General features: G+C 27.3%; 1 protein-coding gene across 1 annotated transcript in view; it reads right to left on the reverse strand.

Moving 5' to 3' along the window:
* LOC109604489 (orexin receptor type 2-like) overlaps window positions 1-13,971 on the reverse strand; it is a 121,088-nt gene extending 107,117 nt beyond the window's left edge. The window contains exon 1 of the mRNA XM_049961819.1: window positions 13,751-13,971. The gene's annotated coding sequence lies outside the window, so the exon portion shown is untranslated. The remainder of the gene's footprint in view (window positions 1-13,750) is intronic.
* Between the last annotated feature and the right edge of the window lie 1,306 nt (window positions 13,972-15,277).

Genomic DNA, 15,277 nt, shown 5'->3' on the forward strand with positions numbered 1-15,277 from the left:
TGTCTGACTCACGAGAAATTTGCTAACGTTGTTAAGGATTATTTGTTGAATTGTGTTTTTACTCAATAGAGGAATATTTTTATAATAATTTTAATGATTGGATTGTAACCTAGTTTTAAGATAATTAATTACTTTTATACATTGTAATGTGAATTTTAACTGTCTGACTAATAAATTAGTTACTTACTCCAATTTACAAAAATGTATGTTTCTGGCGACATTTCAAAAACGTGGGCTATCTTAAGACATCAATTAACATTTTCCATTTCTTAATTCGTTTCAACGCGATTCATTTTTTCATTTAATTTAATGTAATTTGCGTTACGTTTGTTTAAAAAAATTCATTTAACTTCATTTTTCAATATCCTTTTTCCACGTCTCAACTCGCCGTTTAAATAAATGGAAATATTTAAAAAAAAAACTGGTTTTAATTAAAAGCTTTATCTGCACCATTGTCCGTTTCGATTTACTTTTAAAGCAATCCGAAGAGACACTTTTATTTTTTGTCGGTGCGGACGGCTTCTAAAGTGATTCTGAAACAATTAAGCGGTCCATTTTTAAAATGATTGTCTATTAATAACGCAGTGGGAAACGCTACGTACTGGTCAATCGAACTAGTGCCGGATTATGTATGAAACAATTTTTACGTTAAAACAATAACAATTAATATCAATTTGTATTTCGATAAATCAATCGTAAAGTGCGCAACAAAAATTCACGATGGATACGACCTGAAATCAATTTATAAACTGCACTTAACATAGATTTTGTATATGCACGTAATAAATCTTTCTCGCTATCATTAAATTGGATTTGCCAAAATGTTCGTGTAATAATTTATGACGCAGCCATATTTTACAAGTATTCTATTTGATTTTAAATAAGCTGTTTTTCGAACGAAATTACGCCGACTGCAGTTATATTTTACATTAACACCTGGAATAAATTAAAAATTGCACGTTTTGTTACTTCTCACATAAACAGAATTTAATCCGTACACAGATATCTATAAATAATTCATACTGCTTGAAGCTCCGACGATGCCCGGACAAAATTAAAAATTAATTAAACCGGCACTAAGGCCGAGGCATTTTATTTTTGCCCGACTCCTACTCATGTGACTTTTAAACGTTACACATATTCCGAATTGGGATAGTTTTACGAAGGGATTTGCAGATAATCCAATTAGGACCACGTGCCCATTAATTATGTCCAAATCCATTTTATAGAGGAAGTCTATTTTATAGATTATCCCTACGTGGCTGTATTTTCTGCATCGACAAAACAAAACCAGTTCCAGGACGTATTTAAATGTCCAGTTACAATTTCCGTTACGGATTGCTGAATGGATGTTTACAAGCAGCCACAATTGTCGACGAGTCGAAATAAATATGAATCGTTTCTCGGAGATGTAAATATTAAATTTTCGGAACCGGTGATAAACTATTATAAACCGGATTTAAAAAACAACTTTTTGTGAGTGGGGTGTAATTTTTTACTGCTGAAACTTTTTAATTTGAATATCAGATTTTTGATAATTAGAAACATTCACGTCGGAAGTTCTGACCCATTAGATACTGACGCCGTTACATAATCTGCAATTAGGAGAAGTTTTACTTTAATTTCTTAAAGTGGTTGGGGTTCAATTATAAACTTCATTAAAAAAAAATGTTTTTATTGAAACCCACAAACAATTTGTTACATAAATGGTTTTTAATGGTGTTCAATATTTTACTGCTTTTAAGATCGCTTAATCTGTTTATAGTTTCACCATTAAATTTTTACGACTATTAGCTCATAAAGGAGGTAATGTGTTACAATCATTTTAATGAGCCATTAATACAGACAAAAACATATAATTGTAATTTATTTATATTAAACAATTTTAAATGCCAAACTATTTAATTGAAAACAGAACACAATTCAGTGGTCTAATTTTAACAAAACGACAAGAAAAGATGGCTAAGAGTTTACGGCTAAATAACTCAATCGTTTCCCGTATTTTTATTAAGAAATTTATCTCTGAAAAAATATGTAGAAAAACTTGAAAGAAAATCGGTAACTGAATAATTTGAATGTCAAAGAATAAACCAATCTGATCGTCAACTGAAATCAACCTGGTGGAAGTAAAACGATAATTACTGGATGGGGGTTCGTTTGACCCCAGATCTACAGGGAAAACTCTGGTTTCTACTAAAAATCCAAATAACTGAACTTTAACAGTTCACATTAAATAAAAGTGTTATGACCAAAATGTCCACTACTGTATGTTCACACATTTTAAGTAAAAAAATCTAAAAGTCTAAAGATTTTCACATACATTTTTTAATATACATAACTTTTGAACAGTAGTTTATAAAACCCGACTCAATAAATTAAAGCAAACACAATAAACGTCGTTTTATAAATAAAATGAACAGCCTAACAATAAACGGTTGGACGAAGTCCGTATAAATAAATATCTAATGCGTAGAAAGGGTCACTATTTTAACTAAACTAAACAATAACTCAGTGCCCGATTAATAATTTACGGTAATCCCATCAGTCTATCCGGTCGCTCGCATCATCACGTGGATTACATCCACTTGGGATCGTAGTTAAGAAAGTTGGAAAAACGTGACACATATTGCGAATGACTCCGATGGCGAAACAATGCGTCCAACATAAGGAAATGGTTATTTTATTCAGGTTTAATGGAAGTCAATTCACCTGGGGAGTAACGATATTTTTGTAACGGCAACACGAACTTTTTGCCAGTCATAAATCGTGACCGAATACATATTTGTTCTGGTTGTGTTCCGCACAAAGTGCAGCTAAATACCCGTATTATGTGTGAAAAGTAGTAAAAGTGTTTGCGGAACGTTTTACGCAATAACAATGTGTAAAAATATTTCCGAACTTGACGATGGTCTTAATTGAGAACCTAGGACAATATTAATGGAGAATGTATGAGTTATGAGAATCGTTTTAATTTGTTTTATTTCATATGTCCCAAGTCTGAGGAGAGTAATTAGAATATAAAGTAATCCTAAGTTTTGGAACAGCAATTAAAACTAATTTGAATTCTAGTGTCCTGTCTCGATGATATGGCTATATGATTGTAGAGGAGGCATGACGGGTTTAATTGATATCGTTAGAGAGTAGAGAGTTATTGTAAAAAACTATTTGAAATTATTCATGTTTGACTAATGTTTAGGAATTTAGTGAATTACCGTAGAACTCGCTTATAATGGTCCCCGGGGCACTGTGAAAATTAGTCCATTATAGACGAGAGTTTATATTAAAGTAATATTATGTAAGAGTGAATAATCTATTTATTGTACAAAAGAAAAACTCAATATAAAAACAAAGAGCACTAAAATGTAAGTTTGCTTAAAAGTATTTGTTATTTAAAGTATTATATATTATAGATGATGTTTTTCTATTACATCACAAAAACGGGAAAAATAAACGTATACACTCTTTGTATATTTATTTAAAAATACGTTTTTATTTTTAATTGTTCCGGAATATTGTTTTTCTGAAAAAATTAATTTATAAAAATAAAAGTTTGAACTTAATATGGGATATTTCCACCACTTCGAATGACAGCCTCACATCTCTTGTTCATACTCAAAATCTTGAATCAAATTATCTCAAATTTCGAGTAGAAGACGCTCATTCGGACAGTTAGGATGGTCCCTTCAATGCCTCCCATGAATGTCCCAGATATGTTTCATTAGGTAAAAGTCTGAGCTGCGAGCTGCCCAGGCCATAGCATTAATTCCAACGTCAACAAGATAATTTCGGACAACATGGGCTGTATGTGGTCTTGCATGTTCAGCATTTAGATTCCCATTATTTACCACCTGTTAAAGAAATGCCTCCCCACATTATAGTTGAGCTTCCATCAAGTAAGATGGTATATACGAAACTACTTGAACATATCTTTGATTTGCCTATCGGAACACACGAACGCGTCCATCGTGGTTCAGGCAAAATCTAGATTCATCTGTAAACAGAACTCGTTCCCAATCCGCTTCTACCCAGTTGACATGTTCTCTAACAAAATTAGCCGGGCTTTCCAATGATGCACGGTTAGGGTCGGGTCTCGAACAGGAACTCGGGGTTGCAAATTATCTTCCCTAAGACTTTGTCGAGTAGTTTCAATACTTATTCGAACCCCTTCTACGTTTTATAACTGAGACTGAACACTTCTTGTAGTCACAAACCATTGTCTTACACTTAAGTCTCAAAAAATCATCTTGGGCAGGAGTTGTAGCACAACTTCTACCATGACCAGATCTCCTAGTATCGTTACCAGTCTCCATGTATTGTTGGCTATTCTCATCGCGTGTTAAATTTCTAGGTAGCCGTTGCACATTGACAACTAGTGAAAATTAATTAGTTTAACCCATTGTACTAATTTACCACACTATTTAAAAGTCATATAAGAGGGTGTTTATTTAAATTTATTTACTAAATTGTAGGTGGTAAATTAATTTCTTGGAACAGTGTAGTAGGCAGGAAAAGTACAATTATTTTTTCCTCTTTATTCCATATTCTCTAACTTGTAAGCATTAAAAATAGTAGAAAAGTTACAGATAAAAAATTTATAATGGTAAATAAAATGGTGGCATACAGGCCTCCATTACGAACATTTTGAGTCCACAGACGTATATCTAGTATGAGCCATTGGATAAATACAGACCATTAACCGAAATAGTCTATTATCCTGCTTTTCGTTGATTTTGTGCTATAACTGAAACTAAATCAAATAAAACAATATCGCCTTCTTTTTTTACATTTCAACGGTTTTTATTTTCAATTTGACATAATAGTACAAAATAATGTCAGTTATGTTCACTGTTTTTACTGACAAAAGTGTATGTGCTCAATTTTTAATTGTACTCTTATAAGTAGTTTCTAAAACTAGCCAGCAATAATCTCCTAGTAGAATACCCTTTTTCCCAATGATCCTGACACTTTATTTTCATAGTAATTAAATTTTAGTTAAAATTTTCACCTTGTTCTCTATTTTCAGCTTCTAAATTAGGACGAAATTAATCTTGATGGAAGTACAAGAAATGTGTTTTAAGGACATATAGACATCTAAAACATAGTAGAAGTAGTAAACTCTTAACATTTTTTACATAATTGAATTGAATTTAATAGATATGAATATGATGGGCTACTAACCACAAGTCTTCAGATTTTAATTAGACCAAGACAAGTGGAGAGGATTTAATATAACTCTATTTGCCTTGATAAGAGCTAAATTAACAAAATTTATCAATTTACTTCGAAATATTTTAAATTAAATTATAGGTGGTGCGTTAATTTCTTTGAACAGTGCATTTGTTGCAATATAATGATACTCTAATTTTATAAATAATTAAAATTATCCACTTTAAAAGAAGAATTTCCGGTAATTCCACTCCATAAGATCGTACATTAACTACATTGGTTTAAGTAATTGAAAATGAGTTATTATTGTTTATAATATTTGAATTTATAATAGTATTATAGGAAACAATTATTTTCAAAAATAATATTTAGTAATATAGACAAACTCCATAGAACAGAGAAGTAGTTCATTAGTAAGAGACAATTTTTTATAATTTTATATTAAAAATAGTCATCATATAAAAGTAAATAATCCCAGTAAAATATTTACAAATTTCCGAATATCATTTAATTGACAAAGGAATCCCTACCCACCATAACAGAGAAACAATAATTTTCATGATAATTGGGAATAAAATGAGGATTCATTTATAGTTCATAAAATGTAAAAGTTCATTAGAGATGAGTCCAAAACATTTATCTATTGAATATATTTACAAAATTGTCTGTAACAAGGGAACGTTAATCCTATTAAAAAATTTTATTTGTATAAATTTTTAATATTTATACAAATATATGCATGTAAATTTTTAAATATTTGAATATTAGAGATAAAAATGTAAATGAAACATAAACGATTGTAATTCACTTTTAACAATTCCCTTTTGTGTCTTCAATTGATGAAATTATCTTTATGTACAGTGTTGGTTTAATTTCTGATAACAATACAAAATACAAAGCGTACAGAACAATAGATTCTGTCACAAAAAAAATTGCATAAAAAATCGGCCACTGTAAATTGGATCTATAACGAAAATAAAGGATTACCATAACATTTTTAGATTTTCTATTAAAAATTGATATTGAAATATTATTTATATATTTTTCTATTAATTTGTATTAACTTAATTGTATTTTTTAATGCAAAATTGAATAGAAACCACGACCAAAATATTTTTACGGATAAATCGATTAGAATTCAGTTAAAAATCAATAATTAAACTGCAGTGGTTTCGCTACTTGGGCAATAAAACTACAAAAATAACAGTCGTGCATGTGTAAAATTTTATGGCGTACGTATAAATTAAGTTTAAAATACGACGACCATTCCGGCTAACGAACAAATCCAAATGAACAACAAACTCCATTATCACTGCATTTTAAAACGACCCGTACGGAATTAAATTTACACGTTTTAAATGTGCCAAATTAACCGCAAAAACGGCGACAACTTGATAAAAATTCGTCTCTTTCGACTTTGCATTAGCGTAATTCGTTTCAATGAAACAGAACAAACAGTTTTGGGCACCATCCACATTCACCTAATTTCGCGGGGCATCAGCACGTGATGAGCGTAATCTCGCGGAACCGTTTCAATTACGCGGTCCATATTCCATATTTCTGCGTTGCACGCGGTCCCGACTTCGGTTCCCCGCATTAAATAACGATTATGGAATTCGTGTTGTTCGCGGCGTAAACGCGACGCATTCGAAATTTTTCTTTTTTTTTTTTTTTTGTTTTTTGTTTCGTTGTAACAGCTAGAAAAATGATCGTTCCGTGTGGGCGTTGCGACATCTAATAGACGAACAAACATACAAAAGGGAACGCGGCCATTATGTTTATTAGAGTTTTTCTAGTTTGTATTCAGGTTCGGTCGATGTTGGAGCGTTGAAAATTGCAACTTTTTTTCGCAGAAATCATTACGATTTTAAAATTTCCATATTTTTATACGGCCGTCAGGCAGCGGGATACACAGTTCTTGTGCGACACAAAAATTAGAGTGAATATTTGATTTTCGGATTTGACAATAGATGTTCTGGCGGAACAAACTTTCAACGTTGCGATCGTTTAATGTAATCTGTTGGAGTAATTTCAAGCGTGACGTATTCGAATAGTACGAACGTTTTATCATGGCTCAAGATATACATTAGTATAACTCACATTATAATGTTAGTTCAACCTTAAAAAAATTCAAATTGTGCTGAAATGGTTTCACGAACATACTTCAGACACATTAGAAGAATTAATGTAATAAGTACATATTTTTTCTTTTTTTTAATGTGAAATGTTAAAAAAATATCTTTTTACTATTGTTATATTATACAGTATTTTAAAAACTACTCTACTCTTATTCTATAAAATGTAAAACAACATATATATAACAACTTTTGAAAGGGATTTTTAATATTTAACATAAAAACACTTTGTATAATATCCTTTTTGTTTTAAAATTTTGTTCCATCTCTGTGGCATAGACTCGACCATTTCCCGAATATACGACAAATCAATATCCATTCAAGATTATTGAATTATTGTGATGAGTTTCTTCAAATTTATAAAATTTATGTGTCGCATTTGGTTATAAACGTGATCCCCCATGTTCCTTTTAGGGTTGACGTTGACGTCAGGAGATTGGAACGGGTAAGGCAAAACATCGATGCGTTGATCTTTTAACCAATCCGTCACAATTTTGGAATAAAAACTACTCGTCCCCATTGTTTTCTGGTCCAGTGAATGTGTGGCTGAAAAAGTAAAAATTGGACTTTGACATTTGTGGTAGAAACCAAAGTTTTTCTTATAAGTCTGGCGTCAAACGAACCCCCATCCACTAACCATCTTCTCACAGACCTTGAACTAATTTCAGCAAGTAACATTTCCTCTAGGTTGGCTTTAGTTTCAGTAGACGATAAGATTGGATTGTTTTTTGACATCCGAGTTTTTCGAACAAGTTTCTCCATATTTTATAATATTACGAGAAACGATTGACTTAATTAGTTGTAAATTTTTACACATTTCTTCTTATTTCTCTCGGTATTGGTAACGCTGAATTATATATTTTTTACAGGTTTACTTCGACCAATGATAAATGATTATAAAAAATTATAATAAAAAAGACTTCTAATCAATAATCGATTTAAATTCACAGAAGGCAATGAAAAACTATAAAGAAAAAAGTTGCTATAATTTTTTGCATTAATTAGATACATAGTTGACACAACAATAACAAAAATATTTATCATTTTTCTTATACTGCATGCCCATTTTTTCAGAGAGCTCATCAAAAATAGAATATTTTCAAAAAAGAAACAGAAACCTAACTTTTCATCAAAAAATAGAATGCCTTCAAAAAAAAAAGTCAATTCTGTAATTTTTGAATTTTTTATGAATTTTTTAAAATATTGTATTTTTTTATTATAAATTTACGAAAAATTTTGATTTAAAAAAATCAAATTTTTAATATTCCATTTTAAAAAATTTCTATTTTACCATCAACAGATCAAAGTTGTTGAAAAAAATTTTTAAAGAATTATTAACATAATTAAAAAAATTTTGTATAAAAAAAATTTTTCATAAAAATTTCAAGTAAAAAAACTCAAAAATCAGCATTTTTTCAAATTTAAAATTAATTTTTTTCTAAGAAATCTTATTTTTTTTACTTTATCGAAACATTCGCCGAAGAGTAGAATATTTTGAAAAAAAAAATGTCGTTTTTTCAATTTTTTATAGCCAAAAATAAGTGGAAAATTTCAATAAATAAAACAATTTTGATATATAGTATTATAATTAAGCATAATTTTATATTTATTTAAATCATAAGATTTTATAAAATAACTAAACTGACTTCGATTCGATCGAATTTAAACATATTTTTTATTCTTTAAAATACAAAACTATAAAAATTGTACAAAATCATCTAAAATATTTTCTTTAAATAAATTCACATATATGTTATTTCCTTAAAATTTCATATATGTCTATTTATATATTTATATTCTTAAAAACACAAAACTTCCATGAATATTCCATACAAAGTTTATATATTAGTGTAACGATGATACTTTTTACTTTACTGAACTAAATTGACAAAATTACTTCAGCAACATTAATTTAAATTTGAATATAACCACACCGACATTTATGCGGAGCACAAGATGAAAAATGGACTAAGAAAGATTAAAACTTAATATATAATAATTAATGAATAAAACATTTTTTTACAGATTGAATTATTGAGATAACCTAGAATTTTTCCTAGTGGTATTCATACATTTTTTTTCTACTAGTCATTAAAATATAAATATAAAATATAATTTTTTTGTATTATTTATCAGCAAAATAAATTAACTAAAATAAATTAAAATTTATTTCGCAATATAATGGCAGTAAAACTCATTTTTCCATTAAATCCGTATCTTCGTTATCATCAAGGTTGAATTATTCACATAAACCCGATATATTATTGTTCAGGAAAGTGCAAAACAATCGTTCAAAATCACAACTACTATACATCAAAAAACTTGTCATAATATAACATTGTTCAGCTCTAAAAATATTTATCCACAATATAATCCCGTTATCAATAATTATTGCTTTATATTTACCATTTCGCATTAATAAAAACAGATTAGTGTCGCTCAAATTGATTATAAAGGTGTCAATTATATTTTATTTTGAATGCATTAAAGCATTTAAACGTTGTTCTTTTTATTTTGTAAATTTACAAATTCAATGATAAAACCAATTTAATGGGCGAATTTTAAGGATCCAATTTAGTCGAAATAAATTAAGAGGAGAAAAGCTCGAACGAACACATCCGATAAAAATTTCATTCGAATCTCCCGTGCCGCCATCTATACGAAAATCTCTGAATAATTGTGACCATTGGAAAAATCATTTTCATAATCGCTCCAACAAGCATGACTTTATCGGTTTGGAATTGAATTGAAAAAATGCTATTAATTCGGCGACTATCTGTTTTCCGAAATGCGGAATTCGGAGTTCAAACCTCGTTGGTGTCATGATTAATTATGGGCATGAATAAATGACATCTTTCCCGTTATTTATCGTAAAATAGATGACACGTTGCGGGGACAATTAGATGGTTCTTCGTACATTGTGCATTGTCTTGGCGAACTGTGAGTGAGTGCAAAGTTTTGGACACAAAGAAAAATGATGTATGACGGTATAACCGTTAGCCAAGATAGTTTTAACTCGGTTTATCTATTATGTAAATAAATCACGTTGCAGAGTTGCAATTTTGCAATTAGCAACCGCGCCGAATAAATGAAAGACAAATATTTGTACCAAATATAGTCATAGATTTAACTCGGCTATTCAGGAATTATTATTTACCCTATTATAACGAAATTTTAAGTTTCAATAATAAATGTTGACCGGAAAACTTCTATCTCACTTTGTTTTCATCAACGGTTGAGAATATATAAGAAAACTGAATAAACTAAAGAATAAACGGGATAATTAGTTAATTAGACGTTGCGTAATTTTAACAGTAAAAATGCAAAATTTCCCAACAACCTCTAAAAATGTTCATCTCTTTTTTTATTATATTTTCATTGTGTAAAAAAATGCTCTATAATATTTAAAGAGGATACATATAATAAAATACACATTTTTAGTAATGGGTGATGTAGGTTTATTGTAATTTAGAACAACATGCACATTCATTTATATATGTTGTTAATATTTTACTTTGATATTTTAAATTTAATATTTTATATAAACAAAGTTATGTTTTCTCCTAATATTATTTATAAAAATACTATATAAATAATTTATTGATTTAGAATTGTTTGAACCAAAATAATTTTGGGAGTGTAAAACAATTAAAAAATAATAATAGTAATGAAATTACGATTGTAAGTCAAAGTGAACATCAGATAATTATTATATTTATTTCATTTTAATTATTAAAATAATGATTAATGAATAAAAAAGATCGAGCAACTGTTGGTAATTATTATTTTAATTATATATCATTATATGAAAATAAGAGAACTTAACATTTTCGACTTTTTCTTACTTCATCTTTATCTTCGAAGAAAGAAAAAGTATTTATTGAAATTTTTAAATAATTAATAGTACATACGTATTATAAAAATTATAGAATTTTAAAATAGATCTTTTTACAAATGAGGGGGATACGACATAAAGAGAAACAAAAATTGGCAAAAATAATATTACAGGCATATCTTCTTCACCAAATAATATAAAATTTATCATGCCAAATAAGGAATTGATCATAAAAGTTTCTGTTGATTTATTAGAGAAAGAAATAAAAGTAATGTTAGATAATCATTATATTTATTTCATTTCAGTTATTAAAATAATGATTAATGAATATAAAAAGCCAGCAGCTGTCGGTAATTATTTTTTTAATTATATTTTATTATATGAAAATGAACTTAATATTTTCGACTTTTTCATACTTCAACTTCTTCTTCGAAAAAATAAATAAATAAATGAATATTTATTAAAATTTTAAAAAAATAAATAGTACGTACATATTACAAAAATTTTTAAATAGCTCCTTTTATAAATTAGGCGGATACGACACAAAGAGAAACAAAAATCGATAACAATAATATTACAGGCTTATCTTCTTATCTACATGTCAAATAAAGAATAGATCATTAAAGTTTCTGTTGATTTATTAGACAAAGAAATAAATTATTAATATTATATTTCATATTTATACTTAATATTAAAAAATATTTAAAATATTTTAAAATATAATTATTAATTAAAAATTATGTTGAACCATTACTATATTTACTAATGAGTAAATATAGTAACGGTTCATTATTTTAGTAAAATCTAGTAACCCCAACTTTTTTATAATTTTAGTTCATTATACTACAATAAAATATAACATTTTTGAGTTTTTCCTATTTTTATTTAAAAATAATATTAAATGTATTTAAATTTGACTTAAAAAATGAATCATTAGAAAATTGTTTAATAAAATTAAATAGTTAAAGAATTTATAGAATCTTAAATTAGATCTTTTTATAAAACTTGAAGTTAAACACCCATAAATATATAACATAAAGGAAGACAAGAATGGAAAATCATAAAATCAACAATTTATCTTATTCATCAATAGATATAAAATTTATATATAGATATAAAAATAGATCGTGAAGGTTTTGGAAGTTGAGTTGGGTTATTGAATAATAAAAATTATTAAACAATTTTTTAAATACAAAATATTTTTTTGATTTTAAAATAATTAATAGTTGAATGAATATAGAAATTATACAATGTTAGAACATATTATTTTATACCATAATTCAGTGAGTTAAATATTTAGTCAGCTTTTAGTCAACATAAAAAAAAACAAGAATAGATAAAAATAAAATCAGAAGTTCATCTTTTTTACCAATATGTATAAAATAAATCTGTGGATTCTTTTTAATGGCAAGAAATAATTAATACAAATCTTTAAATTACTATATTTAATATAAAAAATATATAATATAATTATTGTTAAATCAATGTCATGTTGTGTATATTTTTTATTAAATTAATAGTTAATAAAAGTAATAATGCACCAGCTGTTGGGACTCTTTTTTATAATTTCTTTCGTTTTATTAAAATAAAACATAAAATTTTCGAATTTTTCTAAATGGTGATATTAAAAAAAATTAAATTTTGCTTAAAAAAGACATTATTAGAAAATTATTTATTAAAACTAAATGTCATAATCAATTAATAAAAATTATTTAAAAAATTTAATCACAAAATATTTTTTACAATATAAAAAAAAAAATTAAAAGAATATAGAAATTATATGTTAAAACAGATAAACACAAAATAAAAAAAAAATAAGAATAGGTAACAATAAAACAGGAAGCTTATCTTCTTCACCAATAGTTTTATTTATTTATAATTTATCTTCATACTAAACAAATAACATATGGTAAAAAATCATTAGATTTTTTATTGGTAAGAAATGAATATCTTTGGTTAATATATAAGCTATAACTATCATTAATCAAAGTTATGTTGTATTTTTTTATTAAATTAATTTAATGAAAATAAAAATACACCAGCTGCTAAAGATTATTTTTTAATTCTACTTCATTATATGAAAATAAAATATTTATGATTTTTCCACAGTTTAACAAAAAAAACTTTATATTAAATCAATTTAAATTTACAAAAAAATTATTAGAAAATAATATAAATTAAAATTAATTTGTCTGAATTAATACGTAATTGATTTTTAGTAACAATTATTAAACCATTTCTTAAACTCAAAATATTTTTATTTATAAAAAATTAAATGGTTAAAAAATATGAATATACGTTCCATTCATTGAGTTAAATATTTAGTTACTTTGTTACGCAAAGTAAAGAAAAACAACAACAATGAATAACAATAAAATCACAAGCTTATCTTCTTCACCAATAAGTATAAAATTTATCTACACACCAAGCAAAGAATAGATCGTAAAAGTTTCTGTAGATAAAAATAAACCGCATTTTATGCTACACGTACGTATATTTTGCATTTAAAATTTAAAATTTTCTCATGCCGTTTCGCATTAAGTTTCTGACCTAAACTCATTTGAAAAAAAAAAAATTAAAATTAAGAATAAAAGTATACATGAACAAGACTCACCAGAAAGTCGAAGGAACGACACAAACCTAACGAAACAGGTCACGTTCGAAAATAATCAGCCGGCTACGCGCTTTCGAAATGAGCGTCGTCGGAAGTTTCGCGCCACTAAAAGTGCCTCGCACAACTTCCAAAACGCGTCGGCACAATATACGAAGCTCTCGCCTCTCGCTTCTCTAGCCTGTTGAACGAGCGCAGTGTCGCTACAACACTGAATCGGTAGCTTCGTGCCACGCGTTCCGCACAACGCCGCGCAAATCACGATCCCTTTATATTTGTTGCAACAATTTTTGTACGACGTCTTGACCATTACGACCGTTCCTAATCCACTGCACACAACATACACACGAACTTTTCGCAGGTTCGAGTCAAATTTGTCGGCGATAGCGTCAAGAGTGGGAATAACGTATAAATTTTATTTTTGAGAATTCCCACAAAATATTCGTTAATAAAGTCGAAACCTCATTTTTTTTCTATGGATTCTGATGGCTAAATTTAAAATATTTAATATTCTTTTGACGAAATCTTTGGGGGAAGTTTCGAAGACAACAAAAAAAAATTAAAATCACTAACTTCAACTTATGTACAAAATGTATTTTTTACTGTTATGCATGTTGGGTTAATAATGTATCTCGATTTATAAAAATATTATACAAATATTTGAGTAGGAGCTTTATTTCTAAGTTATGCGATGTAATCCTATATTTTTGTTCTGTTATAATAGAAAATTTTACATATTTACATTAAAAACACGATTCTAAATTTACAATCATTTCTACGTCTTATAATAAATATAATCAGATCAAATTGATATTTTTTGAATTTTATGATTACACAATATATTCATTAAAATAACATCATCATCATAATATGATTATATTCTATGGAAGAACTTAGGAAAAAATGTAATATACTTTACCTAATGATTAAAGGATTTGACAAAAAAAGTCTATTTATTTTACTGTGTATCTTAATTTTTTATTTAAAATATTCACATTTATTTTTTAATGTATCATTCAAACTCAAACGATAACTCGAATGAAATTGTTTGGTAATAATACAACAATTGACAACAACTGGATGTCTTGATATTTCGAATAATATTTTTGATATTAAATTCGATATGTAAATTTTTTAGGGGAAGTCCCTAATTCCGTTCTATGAATATTGATGGCTGAAAGAATTCAGTACTTAAATAATAATTTAGAACAGCTAATATTCTTTTGAAACAAATTTTAACAGGGCTTTGAAAAACAACAAAAAATTAACTTCACAATTTTGTCAATTTTTACAATTAAGTTTTGTCTTTTTCAGTGTTTAAAATATTACCACCATTTTTTACATATTTCACTGATTTCTACACCTCACAAAATCTTTTTAAAATAATTTTTATAAAATAATAATAATTAATCTAAAAAAGGAATAAAATATAGAAGACAGATTAAAGAACAATATTTCTTTTGAAGCATTTGTCGACTTCTTTTCAACTAAATTAAAGTTATGAGTTTTATTATTATTTATTTTTAAGTG

The sequence above is a fragment of the Aethina tumida genome, chromosome 1 (assembly GCF_024364675.1).
Source record: "Aethina tumida isolate Nest 87 chromosome 1, icAetTumi1.1, whole genome shotgun sequence".
Lineage (NCBI taxonomy): Eukaryota > Metazoa > Arthropoda > Insecta > Coleoptera > Nitidulidae > Aethina > Aethina tumida.